The sequence below is a fragment of the Eutrema salsugineum genome, unplaced genomic scaffold (assembly GCF_000478725.1).
Source record: "Eutrema salsugineum unplaced genomic scaffold, Eutsalg1_0 scaffold_13, whole genome shotgun sequence".
Lineage (NCBI taxonomy): Eukaryota > Viridiplantae > Streptophyta > Magnoliopsida > Brassicales > Brassicaceae > Eutrema > Eutrema salsugineum.
The window spans coordinates 32,010-46,793 of NW_006256885.1; the positions used below are offsets into that span (position 1 = coordinate 32,010).

General features: G+C 35.0%; 1 pseudogene; it reads left to right on the plus strand.

Moving 5' to 3' along the window:
- Window positions 1-1,320: 1,320 nt before the first annotated feature.
- Window positions 1,321-13,441, plus strand: LOC112088841 (annotated as a pseudogene).
- Window positions 13,442-14,784: the final 1,343 nt, after the last annotated feature.

The window sequence follows — 14,784 nt, forward strand, 5'->3', positions numbered from 1 at the left end:
TCATTATAATTTTATATTTTTTATCAACATAGCATTATTTTCAACATTATATATGGCTATATACATAGCCTTATATTTGTTATGTTTTAATGATTTTATGTAATTTTTTTATTTAATAAATATTTTAATTTTATTAAATTCGTAAATTATAAATATTTTAGATAAAATAAAAATAAATAGGTTATTTTGTAACTTCTAAAATTTATAGATTATTAAAAGTAAAAGAAAAATAGAATCTATTAGAAATATTCTTTTTTTGAGTCAAAAATGGAGTCATACATTGGAGCAAAACACAATTCCATTTTGGAGTTACTCCATTTTGGAGTAAAAAATGGAGATTTACATTGGAGATGGTCTTAGAAAACATGTCTTCAAACCGAAGACGTGGGAGTGGTTTGGTGAGAGCATAAACTGAATGGTCTTTGGAAAAGATATGAGATACACGTAGATTTGAACAAATTCTCTAATGAAATGATAGTCAACAACAAGGTATTTCATTCTTGCGTGAAACACTGAATTCACGCTAAGGTAATTAAGTAACTCCAAGATGATCAAAATAGTTGATAGGAGAAGAACAAATTGTGATACAAAATCTTTGATAAGCGAGTATAACCAGCAAATTCAGAAGTTGTAGGAGAAACAGCACAAGATCGCCTTTAGTAGATGATTAGACAAAATCTATTTCTTTCTTAGCAAACCATGAGATGGGATGTCAGGCGGGAAGACTACATAAGCACCAGTGGAAGTGTAATTACCTTGTTTCCAGTCCAATCTCCGTCTTAATAAACACGGAATGATAAAGTGTTGTCTAGTGACAGAAAAATCGCAAATAAATCTCTTAATAGCAAACAAGTGTGTTGTCTTAGGCTTATGCATTAGACGAGAAGTTTGTTCACGACAAAAGAGATGCATAATAATCATATGAAATGCTTGTAAATTTTATCTCCAAAAATACGAAAGATGTCCAACATATTTAAGAGAAAATTGATTGGAGAGAACAATATCCCATGTAGCATTGTGAATGACTACATCAAATTTAGTACTAGCTATAGCATTCGCCATTGTTCATTACAATTGCTTGATGAACAGTTTGCAACTGATTATTATTGGCATGATATAAGAGAGTACTGGAAGCGTAGTGAACCATTGTTTCTCCATTCAAGAGAGGATTATAATAGCTCAAAATTGTGATTTTAATATATATACCAGAGTTCAAATTTGTCCATATATATATATATGGACAGTTTTCATTTTTTATATGATCTAACATGTTCATAACTACATACGAATAACAAATTTGAACTCTGTTTTGGACAGGTAATGATTCTCTTTGCCGCTTTATCCTCATTGGCTGTTTTTGGTTCGGGGGATGACGATGGAGCGGCAATGCTTGAGCTCTCAAAAGACTTTCAACCACATCCGCCACACTGGTCTACAGTTTCTTCCATTGCATATTGCAAATGGAAAGGTGTGCAATGCAACCGCACAAACCACCACGTAGTCTCCATAAGCCTTGGTGGTTTGTCGCTCGGTGGTGTAATCTCACCCTCCTACGCTTCCTCCCTGGACTTGTTGATGTGTATCTCCAGAACAACCTGTTCAGTGGCGAGATACCAGAGCTCCCAAAACACGTGAAAGTTATTTACAGACCAGGAAATCCGTTGCTCAGACAAAAGCCAGAACACAATGGATTGAGTCTATTCATAGTCCTTGGGATCATAATTGGAGGATTCCTGGTCTTAATTGCCATCGGGGTCGGTGTCTCTTTAGCTCAGGAAATATAGGATGACAACCAGTAATGTTCACAGAGAGTTGATCAGTAGTGATATCGGACGTGAAGACATCGATTTATACTCGCTAGAATCTCTTCCCTAGGCCACCAATGACTTTAGCGAGGACAACATCATAAATTTTATTTATTTTTTCTCTTATTTTTCCTTATATTTTGCTGATATTTTGTTTAAGTTTTGCTTATATTATGTTTTGAACTTTAACACAAGTAGCAACTTCAGCAGGTAGTCATAATTAACTACACTTTCAGATTTTTTTGTTTTAAAAAACTATATGTAATTATATAGGTACAACTGACTATATAATATCAATAATGTTCAGATGTAATTGGGCAAATTGTGAGCGTCCAACGATCCAATTTGGAAGATACATCATGTACTCAAACGCTTACCATCATTCTTTTGCTGCGAGAGTAACTCTAACCAAACCCAAACCCCAATGAATATTTGCTTATTCTTAAAAACCAATATTGAACTAGGCAAAAAAATGTGCGGGTAAGGATATGAGATGATCAAACATCAGAATTTCGTAAGCTAATCAATCTTGCTGGACGCATAAATAGCGTGATAGTTTGCACATGCGTCAATCCAAAACTGGTTTCAGGTAATCTGATTCTCTTTTAATATCTCTATATATAAAATAGAGATCCCTATAAAAAATAGTGATATATACATTACCTAACATGTTAGAGATCACTGATAAAATAACAACTCATATTGCAGAGACCCTATATTTAAATACAACCAAAACAACCAAGTTTTTCTTTGATAATAAGTTGAATGTCGTCAGGTTCTACATGGAAAGGTGAGCTAACTTCCTATAGAGATACATATATTCTATTAAGTTCTACTACTTAATAAGAACTAAATGACATTGCAATATGGTGAAAAAAATTAACCTTCTACCAGGCTGGGTATAAAAGATCACAGCGGTAACCCGTCAACTGAATCTGAGAAAGCCAAGGTAAAATATTATTTTAGAATCTCACCATTTACAATATCAAATATACTGTGTGTGTGTGATTGTCTTCCATGTCGTCTATTTAATATCACCTATTATTCAACAGGATAAAGAAACAGCTCCTCAAGAGGTTACAAAGGGCACCTAAGCTGTTTCAACTCATACAATGGTAAAGGATGAGATCATTCAACCAGCACTTGGAGAAACTTCTGTGAAAAATTCCAAAAATCCACGTGTGGCTTAACAGCAAAGTTGCCATGTTGCCCTTCTGTGAACAATGTATAAGAAGCATTGCTTTTAAAGCTCTATATATCTCTATATTATTATTTGAGTAAACATTTACATAAATAAACTTTTATTTGTAAGATATTACAGAATATTTTACATAAATAAATATGTATTTATAAAATATAACATAAATAAACATTTACTTAGAAAATATTCAATAAATAAATTTTACAAATATAAAGATTTTAATTAAATATTTCTGTTTAAGAGATAGTTAAATATAGAGCTCACAGATTTGTTTTGAATATATATGATATAGAAGTCGTACAAACACTGAAATAATTTATATAGTTTCAGAAAACAATGAATTGAGCTCTACAAAACAGAGCACAAGTACTCTTGAGTCTTCATCCCAAAAAAAAAAAAAAACAGAGCATAATGGTCGTGGACCACCATTAACGGTTTGGTGTCAGTTGTGGTCGCACTTCAAACCACCTTCGAAGAAGACCTTCAATCTTATGTGCATTCATGCAAGTGAATATTTATTTTGTTTTACGAAACATTGAAAAAATAATGAATTATTTAATATTTACAAACACTGATATAATACATAGTTTGAAGAAAACAATGAGTTGAGAACTAGAAAAAAAAGTACAATTTCTCTTGAGTATTGAAATAAAACGGAGCATAATGGTCATGGACTCATGGACCAGCATTAACGGTTTAGCTTTAACGGTTTGATATCAGTTGTGGTCGCACTTCAAAGTTCAAAACCACCTTGGAATGAGACATTCGAACTTATGTGCATTCAAGTAAGAGGATATGTGTTTTTATTCATATCTATGATCTATGTAATTGTTCCTTATCAACGAAAGCGAACGTCCGCAACACACATTGAAATTTAAAAAAATTAGCCCAAGGAAATATCAAATCTGGGTTCGTGGTGTAAAATTTTACAAATTGGATATTAACCCCAAACCATTTTTTTTTTTACAAATGGAGTTTTTACCAGAGAATTATGGGTTACTTAAGATTTGTTCAATGAAATATAAATTACTTTTTTCAATATAATAACAGATTTCATTTTTTTAATTTCAGTTTAATCTAGTAAAACTAAAACATTCTATCGAAATCCAACGAGCCAGCCTCCTTCACCGGTGGTTCGAAAATCATCCATGACCACCGTGCTTATGGCTGGATAGAGTGAAGTCTAATTATTCAACTCTCTAATACTCGCCGTCAATATATACCTCCAACATTTCTTAAACAAAATTATGTTATTTTAGAGTTTTTTTTCTTGATTTACAGCTACTACATGCATTATGCGGGGATATATAATTTTGATTTTGATCTTTATATATTTTCTCACCTGACTTTTATTCGTTTTGTTACATGTTATTTAATTATGACTGAGTATACTTTGTATTTAACATTTTTTTTATTGTAGTTTGTATGAATGCATTGTGTTTTTACTATTTAAGAGAAGAGAATAAGTTTTATTTTTTTGCAATCTTTCTCAAGAATGTCCTTTTCTATATTTTTCTTATTGTACTAATTGTGTTATTTAAGCTTCATTGTGTGTAAAAAACAATGGTATTCTCCTCAACGATATCAACGAACTCCTTAATCATACATAAGGCCTAGAAAATAAATTTAACATGTCAAAATATATATGTTAGAGCATCATTAACCCATAAATCTTTATGGGTTTCTTATTTATGTTTTTAATATTATATTTGGATAGAAAGCTGACATAGCAATAAGAAACGTTTCTTAACGTTCTTATATAAAAAACGTTTCCAAACTTTGAGTTTCATCTTTTGATTATTTTAATCAAAAATATTGTTAAAAAACCTTTTTAGGCGTTAATGAGATCTTACATATAATTTAACTATCTAAACATCATAAATTTTATTTATTTTTCTCTTATTTTTCCTTATATTTTGCTATTTTGCTTATGTTTTGCTTCTATTATGCTTTTAAATTTTTAAAAAATTTTGTTTTTAACATAATACATATTTTATAAATACAAATGGTTTTGCATACTGGTATTGAATTTTTCAAAATTAAACAAACTTCATTTAGTTGATGGTATTAAAATATAAATATATATTGCCAAAAACAAATATGAGAAAAATAATATAATTAACTGTTAATAATATGAAAATGAAAGAAAATATATATAGAAACCTTCATTAAAATCGATGACAATAATAAGAAAACAATTTTATATTAAATTTTGGTGAGTACACACATCAATAATGAAAAAAAAAAATCAATTTATGAAAATCTAAAAATTAAATAGATAATCAAGAAAATAATAAATAATAGAAAAATATTTTGTGGGTCATTCAAACTCAAGAAATTGTTAATCAAGTCAATGCTCATTTAAAACCATTTGGCCAAAGAAATTGATAACAATAAACATCTTTGCTTTATATATTTTGTGTGTCAACTGATCCCTCTTTTACCAATATAGGTCCGCTATTGTAGCCAGATAAAATAAATTTTTTAAAAAATGAAAAGAGTTACAAAGTCGCGTTAACCGAAAGGTAGTCGTGCATTTTTTTTCTTTTTTCTAATTTGGGGGAGAATATCGGTTTATTGTTGTTATCAGGCTGTATTTTTTAGGTTAATAAACATATTGTACCCTAAAAACTCAATAAATTCGATTTATATGTAAACTGCTGTTTTTTTTCGTTATTCTTTCTTTAATGAGTTATTGCTGACTCATAATTACACCCTTCTGTGAAATGTTCACTCATAATAATTGCTATAAAAAACAATAAATAAACGAGAGAAATAATTAAGTATATCGTATCCATGGTAGCCACATACATTTTTTATGATGGTATTAACTGATTAGCCACACGTCGAAAATTTTCTTGTTCTTTTGTTGTGTATTTTTAACTACCTCCTGCTGATTCCTCAGCTTCTCTAACTAAAGAAAACATTCATTATTTTCTGAAAGATAAAAAATTAAACCTACTTGGCTACTTAAAAAAGAAAAAACCAAAAAGACTTGAATCTTCTTGGCAGAGCTGTTCACAGTAATTGATCTTGGATCCACGGCGTGGAGTAGAGTTCTGACATCCATCTAAGTTCTAACAGCCTCATTGGTCGGATCAGTGACCAAATAGAAAGGCCTTTCGTGATATATATTCAACGTAAATATATGAAGTCTTGACATTTACCTAAGCTCAATGAAACATTAAGTGATCCCCAAAGGTATATATAAGTGAATGTAATCTTTTTTTTGTCAGCTAATCCAAAACTGTCTCGACGTGTATTTCTAATATCTTCGTTAGTAGAAAATTTAAGGTTAAATATCTTGACGTTGTCAAAACAACCCTCCCATTCAAACCTTTCATGCTGTTAGTTTCCTTGACTCGATATTTCCTTGTAGTGAATATCAATTATCTCTGTAATCCCCTTTATCTTGACCAATCTCATTGAACATCAAGTTAGCTTCTTGTGCCATGAGACCAAGAAGATCTAGTGCATCATCTTTAGCCATAACAGTTTCAATATTTTCTCTTTGCAAGCCCTTTGTATGGGTATCTTTTAATCCAAACATAACATTACATAAATGTAACGAGTTCTTATTTTGTTCAACCAAGGAAATAATAAAATCTGGTTTTCAGATTACAAGTCTGTCATATATATTAAACCGAGGATTATTGGTCATATGTAACGGAAAATCGTTCGTGAGCTCCTCTCTCTTTGCAGTTATATATGTTTTTTGCTTTTCTTTTTCTTTTATTTTGCTTTTATATTTCTCTCACATTTACTAAAAAATGAGATAGTTTGGGTGGGTATTATATTTGAGATAATCACTCAATATAATAATTTTTTTTTTTTGCTAAGTTGAGATACTCATATGAGAACCTTCCAACAAAAATGTTCTATGTAAATACAAGAATAAAGTCGGTCCTACTAACAAAATGTCCCTCAACCGATTTCTGTTGGTTCAATTTTTGTATTTGGAACTGGTCGACTCCCATCACATGAATCATGAAGTATTATGAGTTTTGTAATGTCAACTCTGTTTTTCTCGGGATAGACCGATAGGTTATCGGATGGTCATGAGGTTACTTCTCTTGCTTTTGTCTTTTTTTTTTTGTGGTTGCCTATAACGCTTTACAACAGGACAGAGCTGCAATGCTGGCAACAGCCAAAGCCTTTCAGCCACATCCACCACCACAATGGTCCACAATCTCGTCATTTTCTTATTGAAAGAGGAAAGATGTCAAATGCAACTACAACAACTTTCAGGTCGTCTATCTCAACCTCTCGAGGTTATCTCTGGGTGGCGTAATTTCACCAGTGATAAGGACTTTTATCTGATCTTGAAGAGGTTCATCTCCAGAGAAAAAAACTCATGCTCCTTCATCCTTGGCTGCACTTCCCTCACTATGGATATTAAGACGTGTCCAACAACAATTTAACCAGGGTGGTACTAGAGTTTCAGAGATCCGCAAAATTTATTTTCAAACCAGAGAATCATTTTCTCAAGCATAGGTCATCAATAGGTGAAACAGTGAATGTGACTGCAAGCCTAATTGGAGGAGCATTCATTACCCTCTCTGCATGTTTCATCGCAAAATTTTACACAAGCTTGAAGCTTAGGGTGTAGTATTGATGTTTCACTGTACTAGTATTGATGTCTCTCTTCTTTTATACCTATTATTTACATACTGAACTTATTCCTCAATCAATTAAAGAGGACACGTATAGGTACACAATAAATTTACACGGTCAAATTGAGATTTGTGTTTTGGGATCCAAAGTCACACTAACAAAGACTACTCAATCTTGGAGCATAAAGGAATTGCAATGATAAGTATGTACGTATGCGGGCTTATGTATGTACGTAGTTATATTATTGGAGATGGAACCATTACCATGACTTTGGGATTAACTAACCAATGTTTGCCTAGAAAAGAGACGATTCCAGAATAAATCTCATCTGGTCATACAAAGAATATAAATTGGGATTAATATAATATCACATCAGGTTCCTTCGAATTGGAAAAGTATCTGAAGGTGATCGTCCATTTTGGAAATCATTGCATTATGCTGTCTTTCTCGTATCAATTATCAAAATAAAACCACTGTTAACTGTTAAGAAATTTTATTTTATCATTGAAAATCCAGTAATCATTCTTCACAATGTATGTCGCAAAACATACAACTTAAATGATGTTATTAATCTTCGTACATCAATATCATATAACCGGAATAAGTATGCTTGTCTCATGCACCACGAGGGATCAGGGATTGTGTATACTGAAACATCGTGTGAGCCGCATCTATTAGGTCCTGTTACTTAATAGATTGCCGCATCTATCGTGTGAGCCAACACCATTTGTGTTGACATCAATATCATATCAACACAAATTCAAAACTAAAGATGAAAACAGATTTTTTTGTTTTAAGAAAGTGGCTTTAGTGTTACTTACCTCCACAGTGTGAGCCAGGACCTAATAGATTGCCGCATGCATGATTGAGTAAACCGAGCTTATTGATGTCAAATTTTTGGCTTTAAGTGGTATAAGAGTTTCGCAAAGGCAAAACACCTTATCCCTTTTTAAATTTTCACAGCATTCTGTTATGGGAAGAATAAATGGTGAATTCAGCCTGCTCAGAGATTGAGAACAATAACTCAAATCTTCATAAACTTTCGTTTGGCTGAATCCTTTTATAAGGTTGGAAAGACGTTGTTCTTGCAACAAGCAATATAAACATGATAGCATAAATTTTCAACATCATATCTCTGATTTTATTTTTTTGTATTGGTCTTTAATTCCTTGCACAATTGTAAGTATAACGTATAATACAAACCTTATTTAAGGAAAACGTATTCTCGCAGTAATGAAAAATAACCCAAACAATATTGTCAAAACCAATAAAGTGAAAAAGTTTTTTTTTTCTAAAAGGAAACATATTATTTACAAATAATATAACAAGTAACTACTCTTTACCATTTTGAAAAGATCAACAATTAGTTATCATCTAAAATTTTTAGAAAAGAAGGTGAAGAACTTTTTAAGATTTAATACAAACCGAGGCAAATTCGAGACAATACCCATTTCTATTAAACAAAGTCAAATCTTTCAGTTATGAGCAAAAAATGAACAAATCTGGTCAAATTCAAATAAAGTGTCATTTCTTTTTCGTTTTAACCAAAAAAAAAATAAAAACTGCCGTATACACAAACTAGAACCCACCAAATAATAAGAACACTTCTCAGTAATTCATGTGTTACCTTGCCTAGCATAGATCCAGTAATTATTTGTACTGCTTCTTGCATTGCGAAAAGATACTGAGAGCGAAAACCAATGGACGATAGAAGTTGTGGAACCTATCTAGCGATTTATAACCGTGAGGATTTTCTTGTGCCAACTGGCAATAAGCCTCCGCAGAGGCATGAAACTTCGGAACTTTTATCGCCAGAGTAAAGCTCAAAGACATTAAGGTTATCCTACAGAGATCTACAACGCAAACCTTCAATAATTATTTAAGTAAGGCTGATGTAGGTGTGTCAGTGTTATACCGAAGCTGATATAATATTGGATGAGGGAAGTAGGGAACATTAACACAAAAGAAGTACTGTGCAGTAAATACGTATGTGTGCTTTCTGTATGTACGTACTTAGGGATTAACTTACCAATGTTTGCCCAAAAGAGAGATGATACTAGAATAAACTCTCTAAACCACTAAATCTCCTATTTTGATTTCGAAATCAAACTCTCAAACATTCTAAATTCCCTAAAATTTCGGAACTCCTATCGAATTGACTCCACAAAATGCCGAAAAAGGAAAAAGCAAAAGAAAGAATGCAGAAGCTTCCAGCCCGTTGGAGGAAACGAAGAATTGGGGATTAGGATTTGCAGAGATGGGAAATTTTCGCTTTGGGATTTAAACAACAAAAGCTAAAACTATGATATATCAAGTAATTGTTGGGTCTAACAGTTTTTAAACCCAGTTTATTCAGTATACGAACACACCCTATTTGTTTGCTTCATCGCCGGCATTAGAGCCACAGCGAACCGACCTACCGCTTGACTTAGTTATAGTCGTAGTTCAGATTCAAGTAGGTGAATGGCTTTCTTTATCGTAGTCAGCAAAAATTCATGATTTAAATTTAAAGTCAACAAATTGATCCGCATAACAGAGCACCATAACCTAATATCATCATACTTACGTGCACGGTGCATCATTAACCACTAGTTAGGACTGGAGAGCTGGTACTAATACTGCAGACTGAGACATTTTGTTTATGATATTTTAAATTATCCTCAATTTATGAGTTTTTGGTCAAAATTTGAATATTGATGTTTTTCTTGACAATTTTTCCAAAGAAAAACCATTGTTCATAAATTTTATTTTATCATTGAAAATTTTGGCAATCATTCTTCACAACATATAATGCAAAACATACAACTTAAAGTATGAAATTTTGGAGATTTCAACAAAATCCTCGATAATTCAGAAAAACAAGAAGGCCCTAGAAGATATGAAGGTTCCTTTATAAACTTTCGTAGCTTCTTATCTCAAAATGGTTTATGGGATGTTCGGCACTCCGGTAATCCATTGTCTTGGCGAAGTATGCGCTACGATTACTTCGTAAGAGCTCAACTAGATCGCTCTATGTGGAACGACGCCTGGCTCGAAGATTTTCCATCAGGCCGATCAGAATATCTACTGTACGAAAGATCACCGCCATTTGGTCAATTCTTAGATGATTTTAGAGTCAAGCGGAAAGTATCTTTCGTTTTGACAATAAACTTCGCGAAAAAGATGAAGTGATGGACCTTATTGGACGTGTTTGGAATCAAGATAGTCGACAATCGGTGCTTGCCAAGATCTCCGATTGCCACCGGGAAATCGTTCGATGGTGTAAAGAACAAAACATGAATAGTGCTAAGCTCATCCTTGAAGCACAAACTAAGCTGGAGGCAGCACTCTCGGCAGATTCTCCAAACTCAGACCTAATCAAAAAATTTACGGCAATCTTGGAGAAGGCTTAGAAGTAAAAAGAGCAGTTTTGGAAACAAAGGAGTCGAATCTTTTGGCTGCAAAGCGGAGACAGGAACATATTTCCATGCGGTTACCCGAAACAGATGAACTTGCAACCGTTTTACAGTGTTGGGGGACGCAGACGATGTAGCTTATCATGAAAAATGAGACTTCACACGTATAATCTATGCTTACTTTCAGGACATTGTCTCCTCTCAGTCTACCGCTAATCCTGATCTCTTAGACGAGGTGTTCCTTCCTCTAGTCACATACGAGGTGTTCCTTCCTCTAAATCCATGCTGCGGTAAAGAGCATACATCCGAGCAAGGCACCAGGACCAGACGGATTCTCCGCTGCTTTATTTCACACTTACTGGCTTATCATAGGACATGACGTTGCGAAAGAAATCCAAGAGGTTTTCACATCTGGCGCTTTTCCCGCACGGCAAAATGAAACCCATGTTCGTCTAATCCCGAAAGTATCGGGACCCAGAAAGGTTGCTGACTATCACTCGATAGCTTTATGCAACGTCTACTACAAGATAGTAGCAAAGATTCTCACTAAACACTTGCAAGCTTTTCTACTGCTCCTTATATCCGAAACCCAGTCAGCCTTTGTCTCAAATAGAGCCATTTCTGATAATGTGCTCATCACCCACGAGACGTTACACTACCTGCGGATTTTGGAGGCGAAAAAACGTTGCTTCATGGCAGTCAAAATGGACATAAGCAAGAGGTATGATCGAATAGAATGGGATTTCCTCCAATCCGTCTTAGCTAAACTAGGATTTCATGCCAAGTGGATCGACTAGATCATGGAGTGTGTCACTTCGGTTTCATACTCTTTCCTGATCAACGGAGGACCTCAGGGATCTGTTCAACCATCCCGCAGCCTCCGTCAGGGAGACCCCCTCTCTCCATACCTGTTTATCCTCTGTACCGAGGTTTTAGCTGGTATGTGTCGCAAAGCCTAGGAGGAAGGATCACTTCAAAGAATTAGAGTGTCACGAAACAGTCCTCCGGTAAACCATCTTTTGTTTGCAGACGACACCATATTTTTCTGCAAATTAGATGGAGATAGCTGTAATACACTGGCATCGATTCTCAAACGTTATGAAGCAGTCTCTAGACAATGCATAAACCTGAGTAAGTCCTCGATTTTCTTCTCGGCTAAGACTCCTCGATTTCAACGGCTTGCAGTTTGATGCATTCTTAACTTTCATAATAAAGGTGGTACTGGTAAATATCTGGGACTTCCGGAGAACTCCGGGCGACGAAAAAGAGATATCTTTGCAGAACTAGTGGATCGTATTAGACAAATATCCCATAGTTGGGCCTCAAGATTCCTCTCTGCTGCAAGAAAACAAGTCCTTCTCAAGTCTGTTCTTGCTGCTATCTCCGCACACACGATGTCTTGCTTCAAACTCCCAAGATCCCTCTGCAAACAAATTCAGTCAATCCTTACAAAATTTTGGTGGGATGATAAAGTAGACATTCAGAAGATGTCCTGGGTATCATGGACTAAGCTTACGGCCCCCAAAATTGCAAGAGGGCTGGGGTTTCGAGATATTGAAATGTTCAACGACTCCTCGCTAGCAAAGTTAGGTGTGCCACTCATTTCCCACCCTTAGGTACTGGCTTCTTGAGTAATTCTTGGCAAGTATTGCTCATCGAGGTTGTTCATGGAATGTTTCCTACCCTCGAATCCGTCCCACGGCTGGAGGAGCATCTTGGCAGGAAGAGAAGTCCTTCGAAAAGGCATTGGTTGATTAATTGGAAATGGTGAATCCATTAGCGTTTGGAATGACCATTGGCTCAGCCTTGAGACACTGCTCAGACCAATTGGTCCCCCGCCTCTGGCCCTCATTGACCTCTGAGTGGCTGACCTCCTCGACCAGGATCACCAGATTTGGAATTGGCATAGGATTCGAGAGATACTCCCGGCGTATGAGCATCATATCTGTTTGCTTCCGGTGAGCTCATCACGCCAATCGAACAGACTAGTATGGCTCCCTCAAAAGAATGGGAAGTACTTTGTTCAATCCGGGTATGGCATATCAGTCACGGAATCCATCCTAGAGCGTCAACGAAACTTCAATTGAAAAAAAAACATCTGGAACCTCCGAACGATGCCTAAAGTTAAACAATTTCTCTGGAGAGCGGCGGTGGAGGCTTTCCCTGTCGGAGTTGAGTTAGCACGTCGCGGTATCCAGATCGATTTTGGATGTAAGATCTGTGGAAACCGTGAAACGATCACCCACGTTCTGAGAAACTGCCAGTTCGCCAGGGAAGTTTAGGATCTAGCCCCGCTCAAGGCTCGTCCTCACTTGAATACAGTGTTCTATATAGACTTCCTCCAATTTATCCCATCGCTTCTAAGCCTTCTTCCATCTGGGATCTCATCTACTTCCCTCCCCGCTTGGATCTGCTGGAACTTATGAACAGCCTGAAATCATCGAATCTTCTTGAACTCGATTTATTCAGCGAGAGAGATGGTCACTAAAGTGATAGGAGACGCAAGGGCGTGGCAGGAAGCGAAAACCTCCTTCTGAAGACCTCAAGCACAACAAGTGATGGCGTCTCCTCCCCCTCCTACTCTCAGCATCATATGCAATGTAGACGCAGCTTGGCACGTAGAGTCAGGAAGCTGTGGTATGGGCAGGGCCGGATCTGGGGACAGCCTGATGAAACATTCGCCTATAGTTCCCAAAATTTTTCTTTGGTTATTTACAAATTTTTTGGCCCCCAAATCACAAAAAAAAAAAAAATTTGTTCTTAAATTGTTTATAGCCCCCAAATTTTCAGATCCGGCCCTGGGTATAGGATTCATCTTTAGACCCCCGGAAAAGGAGAGACCGGTACGTCATTCGTCATCGCGTCAGTTTGTTTCATCTGCACTTGCTACAGAATCATGGGCCCTCAAAGAAGCTTTAATCTCCGCAGTGGATGCAGGTTATGAGAGCTTGCAGGTCCTATCGGATTTTCAAATCTTAGTGAATCTCATCAACTCACAGGAAACGCATATAAAGATTCATGCTATTGTTAACGATATACGCCTGATAACGTTATCTTTCTTATTGATTTCTTTTTATTTTGTCCCTCGTTCAGATAACGACGAGGCTGACACTCTTGCTAAAGACGTTCTCAGAGCTCTATTGTATCACGTTGATTGATTAATGAGATTTACAGTTCGACCAAAAAAAAAGTATGATACTCCCTCCGTTTCATAATAAGTGTCGTTTTAGATTTCATTTTTTTGTTTCAAAAAGAGTGTCATTCTGCATTTTCAATGTAACTTTTTACTTTTATTTCATATTTTATCCCTCATTTAAAGATAATAGTCTTTGTAATTAAATGTTATAAAAGTATATTAATTAGGAGTATATTTATATATTTTATTAATTTTTTAATCTGTGTGAAATGTGTCAGAATGAAACGGAGGGAGTATTAATCTTCTTTCATTAATGCCAAAAAAACTCCTCTCATGAACCATCGGGGATTGTGTATACTGATATATCAACACAAATATGAAAACTAATTAAAGATGAAACGAAAATTTTTAAGAGTGTACTCTAGTGTTAATTACCTCCACACTGCCAACCAGGAGTTAATACATCGCCGCATGCATGATTGATTAAGCCGAGCTTATTTATATTAAATAACTGGCTAAAAAATTGTATAACAGCTTCGCAGAAGCAAAACATCTTATCCATTTTTAAATTTCTACAACATTTTGGTATTGGTGGAAAAAATGTGAATTTAGCCTCAAGGATTGAGCACAATT